Here is an 11,213-nt window from a genome sequence, read left to right as displayed (position 1 = left end):
CGAGAAGAAGACCACAATGAAAATGTTGAGTGGCTCTCATATGAATAATTGTTGATCTAATAAAGAGCCCATTTTACCTTGTCTTCTCCTGTTGAATAAAATGTTTGCAGATTCCAGCTTAGTACACGGCACTCTTGCACTATTACCATTTTCATATCGTTCGGTCGTGCAAGTGAAAGGCAATAATGACGACATTCGATGAACTGGCCGTGGCAGAGAGAAACGGGTATGAACTCGACTTGTTCTGTTTGTGTAAATATGTTTAACCTAGTATCCATGATTCAGCCCATTATGATTAAACATGTTTGCAATGACAATTAGAGATTATAGTTTCTCATGCCATGCATAAGTAGCTGGGAGTGTATAATGTTTTATCTTGGATATCAACATTTCGTTAAAATGATTGTGGTGTAGTATGATGATATGGTATCCTCCTCTGAATGTTCGAGTGGCTTGACTTGGCACATGTTCATGCACATAGTTGAATCAAAACCAACATAGCCTCTATGATATTTATGTTCATGGTTTTCATATCCTACTCATGCTAGTGTCCAATGTTACTTATGCATAATGCATGTGCATGATCGTTGTTGCTCTCTAGCTGGCCGCTTCTCAATCTAATTTCTAGCCTTCGCCTGTACTAAGTGGGAATTCTGCTTGGACATCAAAAACCTTGAACCCAAAAGTTATTCCAGATGAGTCCACCATACCTACCTATATGCGGTATTACCCTGCCGTCCTAAGTAAATTTGCATGTGCCACCTCTAAAAACTTCTAATAAATATCCCTTTTGTGTGCCTCGATCGTTCATGGAACAGCAGGAGGTGGTCGGTATCTTCCATGCTAAGCGGGTTATTCTCAGGTCAAGTGTTTTCACTCGCCATCGCACGAGAAAAGGACGGTAATAGGGATGCCCAGTCCCAAACTGCAAACAGAAAAAGCTTACAAATAATCAAACAAAAACTCCCAATGGAGTCAAAACCTTTACTTTTATCACTTGGGAACCGCCACTAGCGTGCTTAGCATGGAAGATATTGATAATTGATGGTCATGAAGTAAATGAGAAGGGTGCATGTCTCAAAATATCATTTATCTCTATTTAAAAACTTGAGCTCGGGCACCTCTGCAAATCACTGCTTCCCTCTGCGAAGGGACTATCTATTTACTTTTATGTTGTGTCATCACCTTCTAAAACAAGGCTAGAACCTGAGAGCACTGCTGTCATGACTTATGCATTGTGTGTAGCTAATGTTGGGTGCATCATGACTGGATATTTTCTACCATGAATTACAATGTTTAGTCACTGCTTGAACTTGGAGGTGCTCTGCATTTATGTTTTGCGGTCTCAGAAAGGGCTAGCGAGATACCACTATTGTCATATTATATCATGATTTTTTGACAACATGTTTGTCGGAGTAAATGGCCACGGGTAGCCTGACCGACTGCCTCTGGTTCTTCTGAAAAAATTATCAGGCCTTCGGGCCTCCAAGCGCTCCAAGCATTGGGCCACCTTCCCTGGCCGGCTACCTCTGAAGCCGACTCCCGGAAGGCGACCCAGCCTCAGCCACCCCTCCCCGGGACGACTACGGGGTGGCCGACTCCAAGAAGCCGGCCAAGAAGAACGTCGATTCCAAGAAGCCGGCCGAGACCACAACCACCAAAGCTACACCCACATAACGGCGACAAGACGGGGTGTGGCCGCAGTACGGCCCACTACCCCCGAAGCCCGAGGCGGGCATGGCTACAGGAGGCCATACGGGACGGCTGTCTCCCGTGCGGCTCGGCACTGTAGCCATGCTAGCCTCAACGTCATCCACGATAGACTCCCGTACGGCCCACGGGCGGCGGGCCCCTTCAGCCAGAGAGAGGCGTGAAGGCGGCCCGGCCTCTCCCAGTCGGCCAAGAGCGTAGCCGGCCCCCAGAAGCCGGCTACTCCCTTCCTCGAAGCAGGAGCCCCATTAAGGAGACAAGACGAGGTAAGGCTACAGTGAGAGCCCCCGAGGCGGTCCACTGTAGCCACGCTTACCTCGACAAATCCCTCGTCATCAGAGGCGAGGCTACAGTAAGCAGCCGCCGACAAGACCCTAGGCAATGGGGCCGGCCTGTCGACCGAGTAGCCGGCAGCCGGCGGGACCCACCAGTCGGTGGGACCCAACAGCCGGCGGAGAAGCCGGCGAGCGTAGACACTGACGGCTGGGACCAGAGCCCAGCCGGATTACCATTGTACCCCCGGGGGGTAGGCCTATATAAACCCCCCGGAGCACCCATGCAAAGGGTTGGCTTCTAAGCATAGCACACACACACACCATAGATAGAGATAAGCAAGAGCTAGCCTTGTTCTTCTTCTCCCTTGATCCCAACAGCTCTAGGAGCAATTGTAGCTACCCATTCTCGATCTAGTGATCATGCGGAGACCCCGCAGAGCAGGACTAGGGGTGTTATCTCCTCGGAGAGCCCCGAACCTGGGTAAGATCCGCCGGCGTGCATGTCTTCGCCTCATCCTGTTTCCAGGCACCGGCGACGTCTTATTGGCTCCCACAATGATAAGCCATCCATTGGCATATGTCGCACCAACCACCCGACAATGTTGTTGTTTGAGATATCTTATTATTGCTCGCTAGTTGATTATGTCATTGATATGAGTTAATATAATATTTAAGAGTTATTGTCGGCATGGTTAGTTATAATGTTGGCTGAAAACCTGGGTGTTGTTTAAGCTTATTTATGCAAACAAGAGCAAAAGAGTAAGTAAAAGTTTTTCTTTTTCACTTTCAGTTTATCAACTGAATTGCTTGAGGACAAGCAAAGGTTTAAGCTTGGGGGAGTTGATACATCTCCAACGTATCTACTTTTCCTAACGCTTTTCCTCTTGTTTTGGACTCTAATTTGCATGATTTGAATGAAACTAACCCCGGACTGACGCTATTTTCAGCAGAACTACCATGGTGTTGTTTTTGTGCAGAAATAAAAGTTCTCAGAATGGAACGAAATTGGCGAGGATTTTTTATACAATAAATAAGAATTTCTGGAGCCAAGTCCAACCGCAGGGGGGCACCTGGGTGGGCACAACCCACCAGGGCGCGCCCCCCTCCTGGCGCGCCCAGGTGGGTTGTCCCCACCTCGTGGCCCCGCAGACCCTGAAACTGATGCTATAAAATCATTTTTTTCCAGTAAAAATTCAAGGAGAAAGAATTATCGCGATCCACGAGACAGAGCCGCCGTCACCTCCTGTTCTTCATCGGGAGGCCAGATCTAGAGTCTGTTTGGGGCTCCGGAGAGGGGGATCTTCGTTCCTTGTCATCACCAACCCTTCTCGCATCGCCAATTCCATGATGCTCCCCACCGGGAGTGAGTAATTCCTTCGTAGGCTCGCTGGTCGGTGAGGAGTTGGATGAGATTCATCATCTAATCGAGTTAGTTTTGTTAGGGCTTGATCCCTAGTATCCACTATGTTCTGAGATTGATGTTGCTATGATTTTGCCATGCTTAATGCTTGTCACTTTGGGCCCGGGTGCCATGAACTCAGATCTGAACCGTTTATGTTATCATCATTATATCCATGTTCTAGATCCGATCTTGCAAGTTATAGTCACCTACTACGTGTTATGATCCGGCAACCCCGGAGTGACAATAGTCGGGAGCACTCCCGGTGATGACCCTAGTTTGAGGAGTTCATGTATTCACTATGTGTTAATGCTTTGTTCCGGTTCTCTATTAAAAGGAGGCCTTAATATCCCTTAGTTTCCAATAGGACCCCGCTGCCACGGGAGGGTAGGACAAAAGATGGCATGCAAGTTCTTTCCATAAGCACGTATGACTATTTACGGAATACATGCCTACATTATATTGATGAACTGGAGCTAGTGCCATATCGCCCTAGGTTATAACTATCTCATGATGAATATCATCCAACAAGTGACTGATCCAATGCCTACGAATTTATCCTATATTGTTCTTGCTAAGTTACTACTGTTATCATCACTGTTACACTTGCTACAAAACTAATGCTATCACTGTCACCGTTACTGTTACTGCTATCACTATTATCAAAACTATCATATTACTTTGCTACTGATCACGTTGCTGCAGATAATTGATCTCCAGGTGTGGTTGAATTGACAACTCAGCTGCTAATACCTTCAAATATTCTTTGGCTCCCCTTGTGTCGAATCTATAAATTTGGGTTGAATACTCTACCCTCGAAAACTGTTGTGATCCCCTATACTTGTGGGTTATCATGATCAAAGAATATTCACAAGAAAGTGAGTGGAAGCTCTATAGCATTTCTAATATTATATGTGGATGACATATTGTTGATTGGAAATGATGTAGAATTTCTGGATAGCATAAAATTATACTTGAATAAGAGTTTTTCAATGAAAGACCTCAGTGAAGCTGCTTATATATTAGGCATCAAGATCTATAGAGATAGATCAAGACGCTTAATAGGACTTTCACAAAGCACATACCTTGATAAGGTTTTGAAGAAGTTCCAAATCGATCAATCAAAGAAAGGGTTCTTGCCTGTGTTACAAGGTGTGAAGTTGAGTCAGACTCAATGCCCGACTACTGCAGAAGATAGAGAGAAAATGAAAGTCATTCCCTATGCGTCAGCCATAGGTTCTATCATGTATGCTATGTTGTGTACCAGACCTGATGTGTGCCTTGCTATAAGTTTGGCAGGGAGGTACCAAAGTAATCCAGGAATGGATCACTGGACAGCGGTCAAGAACATCCTAAAGTACCTGAAAAGGACTAAGGATATGTTTCTCGTTTATGGAGGTGGCAAAGAGCTCGTCATAAATGGTTACGTTGATGCTAGTTTTGACACTGATCCGAATGACTCTAAGTCACAAACCAGATACGTATTTATTTTGAATGGTGGAGCTGTCAGTTGGTGCAGTTCCAAGCAAAGTGTCGTGGCGGGATCTACATGTGAAGCGGAGTACATAGCTGCTTCGGAAGTAGCAAATGAAGGAGTCTGATGAAGGAGTTCATATCCGATCTAGGTGTAATACCTAGTGCATCGGGTCCAATGAAAATCTTTTGTGACAATACTGGAGCAATTGCCTTGGCGAAGGAATCCAGATTTCACAAAAGAACCAAACACATCAAGAGACACTTCAACTCCATCCGTAATCAAGTCGAGGAGGGAGACACAGAGATTTGCAAAGTACATACGGATCTGAATGTGGCAGACCCGTTGTCTAAGCCTCTTCCACGAGCAAAACATGATCAGCACCAAGACTCCATGGGTGTTAGAATCATTACAATGTAATCTACATTATTGACTCTAGTGCAAGTGGGAGACTGAAGTAAATATGCCCTAGAGGCAATAATAAAGTTGTTATTTTATATTTCCTTATTCATGATAAATGTTTATTATTCATGCTAGAATTGTATTGATTGGAAACCCAAATACATGTGTGAATACATAGACAAACAGTGTGTCCCCACAAGTACACGTTGGTGCTATACAAACAGTTTTTAACCCCTTTCCGCGACGGCATTTGGAACCGTCGCCTAGTGAGTGATGGCGATAGGGGGTTCCTTCCCACACGACCCAGAAACCGTGGGGATAGGGAACCTTACTCATTTGTGCTCGCATTGCCATCGCAATTGGTATTCTGTGGTGCTACGTTTATGATGCGCGGCCCATCACAAACGGTTCACTATTATAGAACGTGTATGATAAGCATACAATCACACACATTCACTTTTCCCAAACCATATGCGATAACTAATTAAGAAGATTAGCTAATCGTCGTACAAGTGTCGGACAGGATTACGAAACGTCGGACCGTCGTAACATCGTCGTACATGACAACTATCGCACACGCTATTCTGTGGTGCAACATTTACGATGCATACTTCATTAGAAACAGTTCATGGTTGCGAATCGTGTACGATAAGGCAACTAACACAAACGTTTAGTTTGCCCGCACCGTTTGTGATATTGTCTGACATCGCACACGCTTTGCAAACGGCAACTGTGTGCATGCTTGCACACGTTTCCTCTCTGTGAACCGTCTTGGATTATGGTGTATATCGCAAACGTTTGTGTTTTACCAACCGTGTGTGCCATAGCGACCTCGAGAGCGTAATTTCATCGTAATTTAATTGCTGCTATTTCAAATTGTACCAGATTTGAATTTGAATTTGAATGTATGCTACAGCTTTATTCATATCCATCAGGTTCAAACAACCAATGCATTATTCGATTCATAGGTACATATGTTCAAGAATTACATAAGAACCAAATAAAGAATGATGAACCATAGTTGTATACTTGTACTATTAAAGACGGTAAAGAAAGAGGCGAATTACATTCTGGTTGTTGAACAAGGTGAAGTGGAATGCCCATATTGTGCCCTCCTCCATGCAGAAGGCACGCACGACTCTAGTCCAACCCCTTGTGATGGCCGACCGCCCATCCTTCACGATCTTCACGAAAACATCTAGATAATCATCGTGTTCTGGTAGAAATACTTTAACCTTTGCATGCCCACCAATCATGTAGTTTGAGAGGTAATCTTGAGTAAACTGCTTTGGCAACCACTGCAAAGGAAAAAGATTCAGACATTGTCATCTAACACAACTCATTATGGGCAGTAAAAAGAAGGCTGCAGAGTTCTTACTTCCCATTCTGCAGTTTGTTGTTGTCTTGGATAAAGTGTAAACAAATAGTTTAATTGCCATCTTTGGGCCCATTTTACTAACAATCTTTATCAGCTTCCTCACTTGATGCTGGTTCATCGATATCTCATTGCCCCATACGCAGAAAGGGTCGAAGCGCGGATCTTTACCAATGACATATGTTCCTAAAAGCACCAAGTTAATATTAGAAGCTAAACAGCAATTGCACAATGATGTAGTACAACACTCTTTTATAATATCTTATAACATCCAATATACTCACATATTAGATGAATTAACATCTTATATTATGGGCCGGAAGGAGTTTAGTGCATTCTTATAAATTATCGGCTGATTAACTGTTGTTGTATCCATGGGTTACAGTTAGTTTGAGCTACTTCGGGCTCAAATAGCCCTAAAGTATATCTAAACATGAGGGCTAGTTGGAGCTAGTTGCATCTATAACCCACCCAAAAAAATATCCAACCCAAGAGGTGCTAATTGGAGCTCGTTCTCCTAGTGCATTTATTGTCAATCTAACCCTGCCATCCAAACAACTCTTTGGATGGAGTTAGTTCAGGGTTAGTCATGAGCTAGAAACTAACTCTAACCTCTAGCTAAGTTGAGTATCCAAACAGGGTTGTGTTGTTGTTGTTGCTGCTGCTCTTCTATGTATATCTAGACATCATCAGAACATTAATGTAACACTCTTCCTTGTTGCTATGTAGCCTAGGATTGCATATTTAGACATTAAGTACAGTGCATGTTGCTATGTAGCCTCAGATATATTACATATGGCCCTAGCAATAAATGGGTTGCAGATATATTCAGTTAAAAGTCTGATTCACCGATTAGTCCCTTATCAGCCCCCGGCCTATATGGTACCAGCTACCGGCAGTACAAAAAAATACACTTCCGTGATGATACGTGTTTGTCACAGTAGGTCGCGTTTTTTGTCATGCATGTACATCCATGATAAATTTATGACAGAATCAAGATAGTCATACCTGTGCTGTTGTAGAAGTGTTCCATGACATTACCAAAATTATCATCACGGAAGTGTCCACTTCCATGACGATAAATCGCGCGTCACAGAAGCGCTTTCGTCAAGGGTGACCGACACATGGCATCCACCGTAACGGAACGCCGTTAAGCTATTGGGTCGGGTTTTGGATCCGATAACCCGTTAACAGCCCCGACCAATGGGGATTTTCCACGTGTAAAATCATCATTGGCTGGAGGAAACACGTGTCGGCTCATCGTTGGGACAGATGTCATCCACTCACTGGACAGAAGGCGCCTATGATACGTCGACACGTGGCACGATCCAACAGTGGCCCATTCCTGTGAAAAGGTCGGCCCGTTTGACTTGGTCAAAAGCTGGCGGGCCGGCCCATGGAAAGCCTGTTAACGGCCTGTTCGCATATAGCCCATTTACAGCCCGCTAACCCAAGGCCCGTTACGCCCTATCCGAATTAGGCCCAGTAGCGTCATCTGGGCCATCCAATATGATTCCAGCCCGTTTTCACTTCTGGCCCATGTATAGCCCATGACGTCTTTCGGCCCATATGAGGCCCTTTGTAACTCTCTGCCCATTAGCGGCCCGTGCTGAAACTGGCCCGTAATGAACAGTGTATTACTTTACACCCATGAACGGCCCGTGGTGAAACTGGCCCGTAATGAACAGTGTATCACTTTATACCCATTAACGGCCCGTTATTCCGCTAGGCCGTTTCCAGCCCAAGTTAACTTTCGGCCTTCTGAGGGCCCATTTATTCTTGGGCTCATTTGCAGCATTCGGTTACTTACGGCCCGTTACTGTCATTTTCTGCTTGTGGGCCAAATTCAGCCCGTCATTACAGTCGGCCCGTTTGTGGACCGTTAGTCTGTTGGGCCATTTTCATAGCATCACCAAATACAGCCTATTAACGATGGCCCGTTATGGTCGGCCCATGAACGGACGATTCCAACTCTAGCCCGTTTACGGCCATAATGCGGTCTGCTTTGCCCATGTTTGGCCAATCGATCATACGGCCCGTATAAGGCCCATTGATGATACGGCTCGCAGAAGGCCCATTGTTTCTACGGCCCGTAGAAGGCCCATTGTTTCTACGGCCCGTAGAAGGCCCACTGTTTCTACGGCGAGTAGGAGGCCCAGTGTCACTACAGTAAATATTAGCCCATGGTTATTGTTGCCTAGTTTAAAAAAATAGGTTATTGCAGCCACTAGCTAACCGCGGAAAAAGAACTGCAATGACTACAAGCAAACAAATAAACAAGACAACAAGGAAATAAATAAGCAAGCAACTAACGCTAGGCTATCACGGCTATTACACATATTACATCCACTGGGCATCAAAGTTCGCCACCAGTGCAAAAATAGGGAACAAAGCAGCATACCATATACACTGGTTGTCAAAGTTGGCGACCAGCGCAAATAAACGCCGCAGCAAAACAAATCCAGAACTGAAACCACTTCAGAAGATCTCAAGAAACAATATCCTGGGTACCCATAATGCTGGCAAGATGCTTAGCAAGCTTATTAACTTTCTCTTGTTTGGCGCTTAAATCCTCCAGCGCTTGCTGTTGCACCAGAAAATATGCATATGAATTCTGCAGGGACTTCCTCAGTCCTTCAGCTTCCTGTCGCAGCACATCTGATCGATGTCTTTCAACTTGAAGTTGAGACTCAAGAATACGAACTGATTCAGGCAGCGAGTTCGAAGAGCTTGTGCCAGCAGTAGTGGCCAGTAACTCGAACACTACATCAAGACAGGACTTTTGGGTTCCCTCACTGTCGTCAAGATAGTTTTTATCAGCTTTCTTGGAGACCAACAGGGATGTCTCACTATCTTGAACCTTATCTGCATTACTTCCTTTACCATTGGATAACGCGGTACTGTTCTCCAATATTTTGTCCGCATTCTAAAAGAGAAACAAGCAGACACATCACATGTTTACCATGTTGTATATGAAACTCATTTTGGTAAATGAGTTCAGTAGTAAAGTGGACAGGATAACAGCATGAAACAAACATATATCTATGTACCATGATCACTTTATGGTCTATATCATTCTAGTTTTTGTTGCCAAATCAAGATAGAGACACAGTTCAAATAATATTTGTTCAAGACAAAGCAGAATAGACAGAATATAAGTGTGGGTAACTATAGAGCAATAACAACACTTGTAATGTGCATGACATGAGAACATAATTGTTTATTCAATTGAAACTGAAATCAACATAGAGCAGGTTACAACAGCAAACCAGTTAAAGAAACAGGTTTAAAACATACCTGTTGCGCCATTGGAGTTTCAATTCCATCCTTCAAATTTGAAAATAGTTGGTATGAGTAAATACAGTAATGCAAGAGCAAAGGAGTATGAACCATAGCTACAGAACCTGACCTGAGAACAAATCTTCTTCTCCTGTAAGCATTGAGTTGGGATTCGGAGTGGCGGTCCTCATGCTTTGGGCACTGCAGTTCCCTTACTAACTGCTTGTGTTTGGGTGCTCTGTGGTGGAGACGGTGCTGTGTCAACTGGAACTGGGTTACTATCTGCCGGGGTTGGGGTGAGAAGGCGTGTAGCTGGTTCTCTGTCCAACTGGGTAGGGGTACAATCTGCGAGAGTCTGGGTTATGTGTGGTGGATCTGGTCCTTGGGCAAGTACAACTGTGGTTCTATCTGCATCAACTGGTAGCACTATGTTTTCTGAAGACCGTGTTGTTACTCCCTTAGATACTGCCATCACGCTCTCCAATTCAAATGGCTGATAAACAAGAAAAGTAATTGAAAGTATAGACATTGTATGATAGACAGGTGCAATGGATAGTGGGGAATAAAAGAGGGCATGAAATAATTCATATTTATGTTGTCTAACCAAACAGGATAGCATGACACAATTTCACATATATGATGGCTAACTAAACATGATAGCATGACACAATTTCACATTATGATGGCTAGCTAAAAAAGATGGAAAGACATAGTTCAAAATATGAGACTATGTAAACAGGATGACATGACATAACTATATAATGTGTTTATTAAAATAGGTTGGCATGCCATAATTCACATACATTCACGGATAGAATGCCATAATTCAAAATATGATGACTGTAAACACTAAACAGGATGAGATAATATAACTATATGATGTCTTTATTAAATGGGTTGCCATGCCATAATTCAGATAGATGATGTGTATGTACTATGTAAACATGATGGCATGATATAATTCAAATATATGATTTATATAGTAAGCAAGTAAGCAGATGGCAATCCATATATGATGTAAAAACTAAGCAATGCAAGACAACATGCATGACATGGGTAATATAACCCTGCCAAGTTTGAGCATAGACCTCAGGGGGGAAATAGGACTGGTCATCAGTCTCTGAATCCTCCTCTGAGGAGCTCTCTGTAACCAGCAAGATGTCTGCTTCAGCAGGTAGCATTGTCTGCTCTGAATACCTTGTTTTCACTCCAGATACTTCCATCGCCGCTTCAAATGGCTGATGCACAGGAAGAGTAGTTGAATATACAAACGTTGTCGACAAATGGAACACATAATAC

Source organism: Aegilops tauschii, chromosome 5 (assembly GCF_002575655.3).
Source record: "Aegilops tauschii subsp. strangulata cultivar AL8/78 chromosome 5, Aet v6.0, whole genome shotgun sequence".
Lineage (NCBI taxonomy): Eukaryota > Viridiplantae > Streptophyta > Magnoliopsida > Poales > Poaceae > Aegilops > Aegilops tauschii.
The sequence above is the reverse complement of the archived record's forward strand: the minus strand, read 5'-3'. Positions refer to the sequence as shown.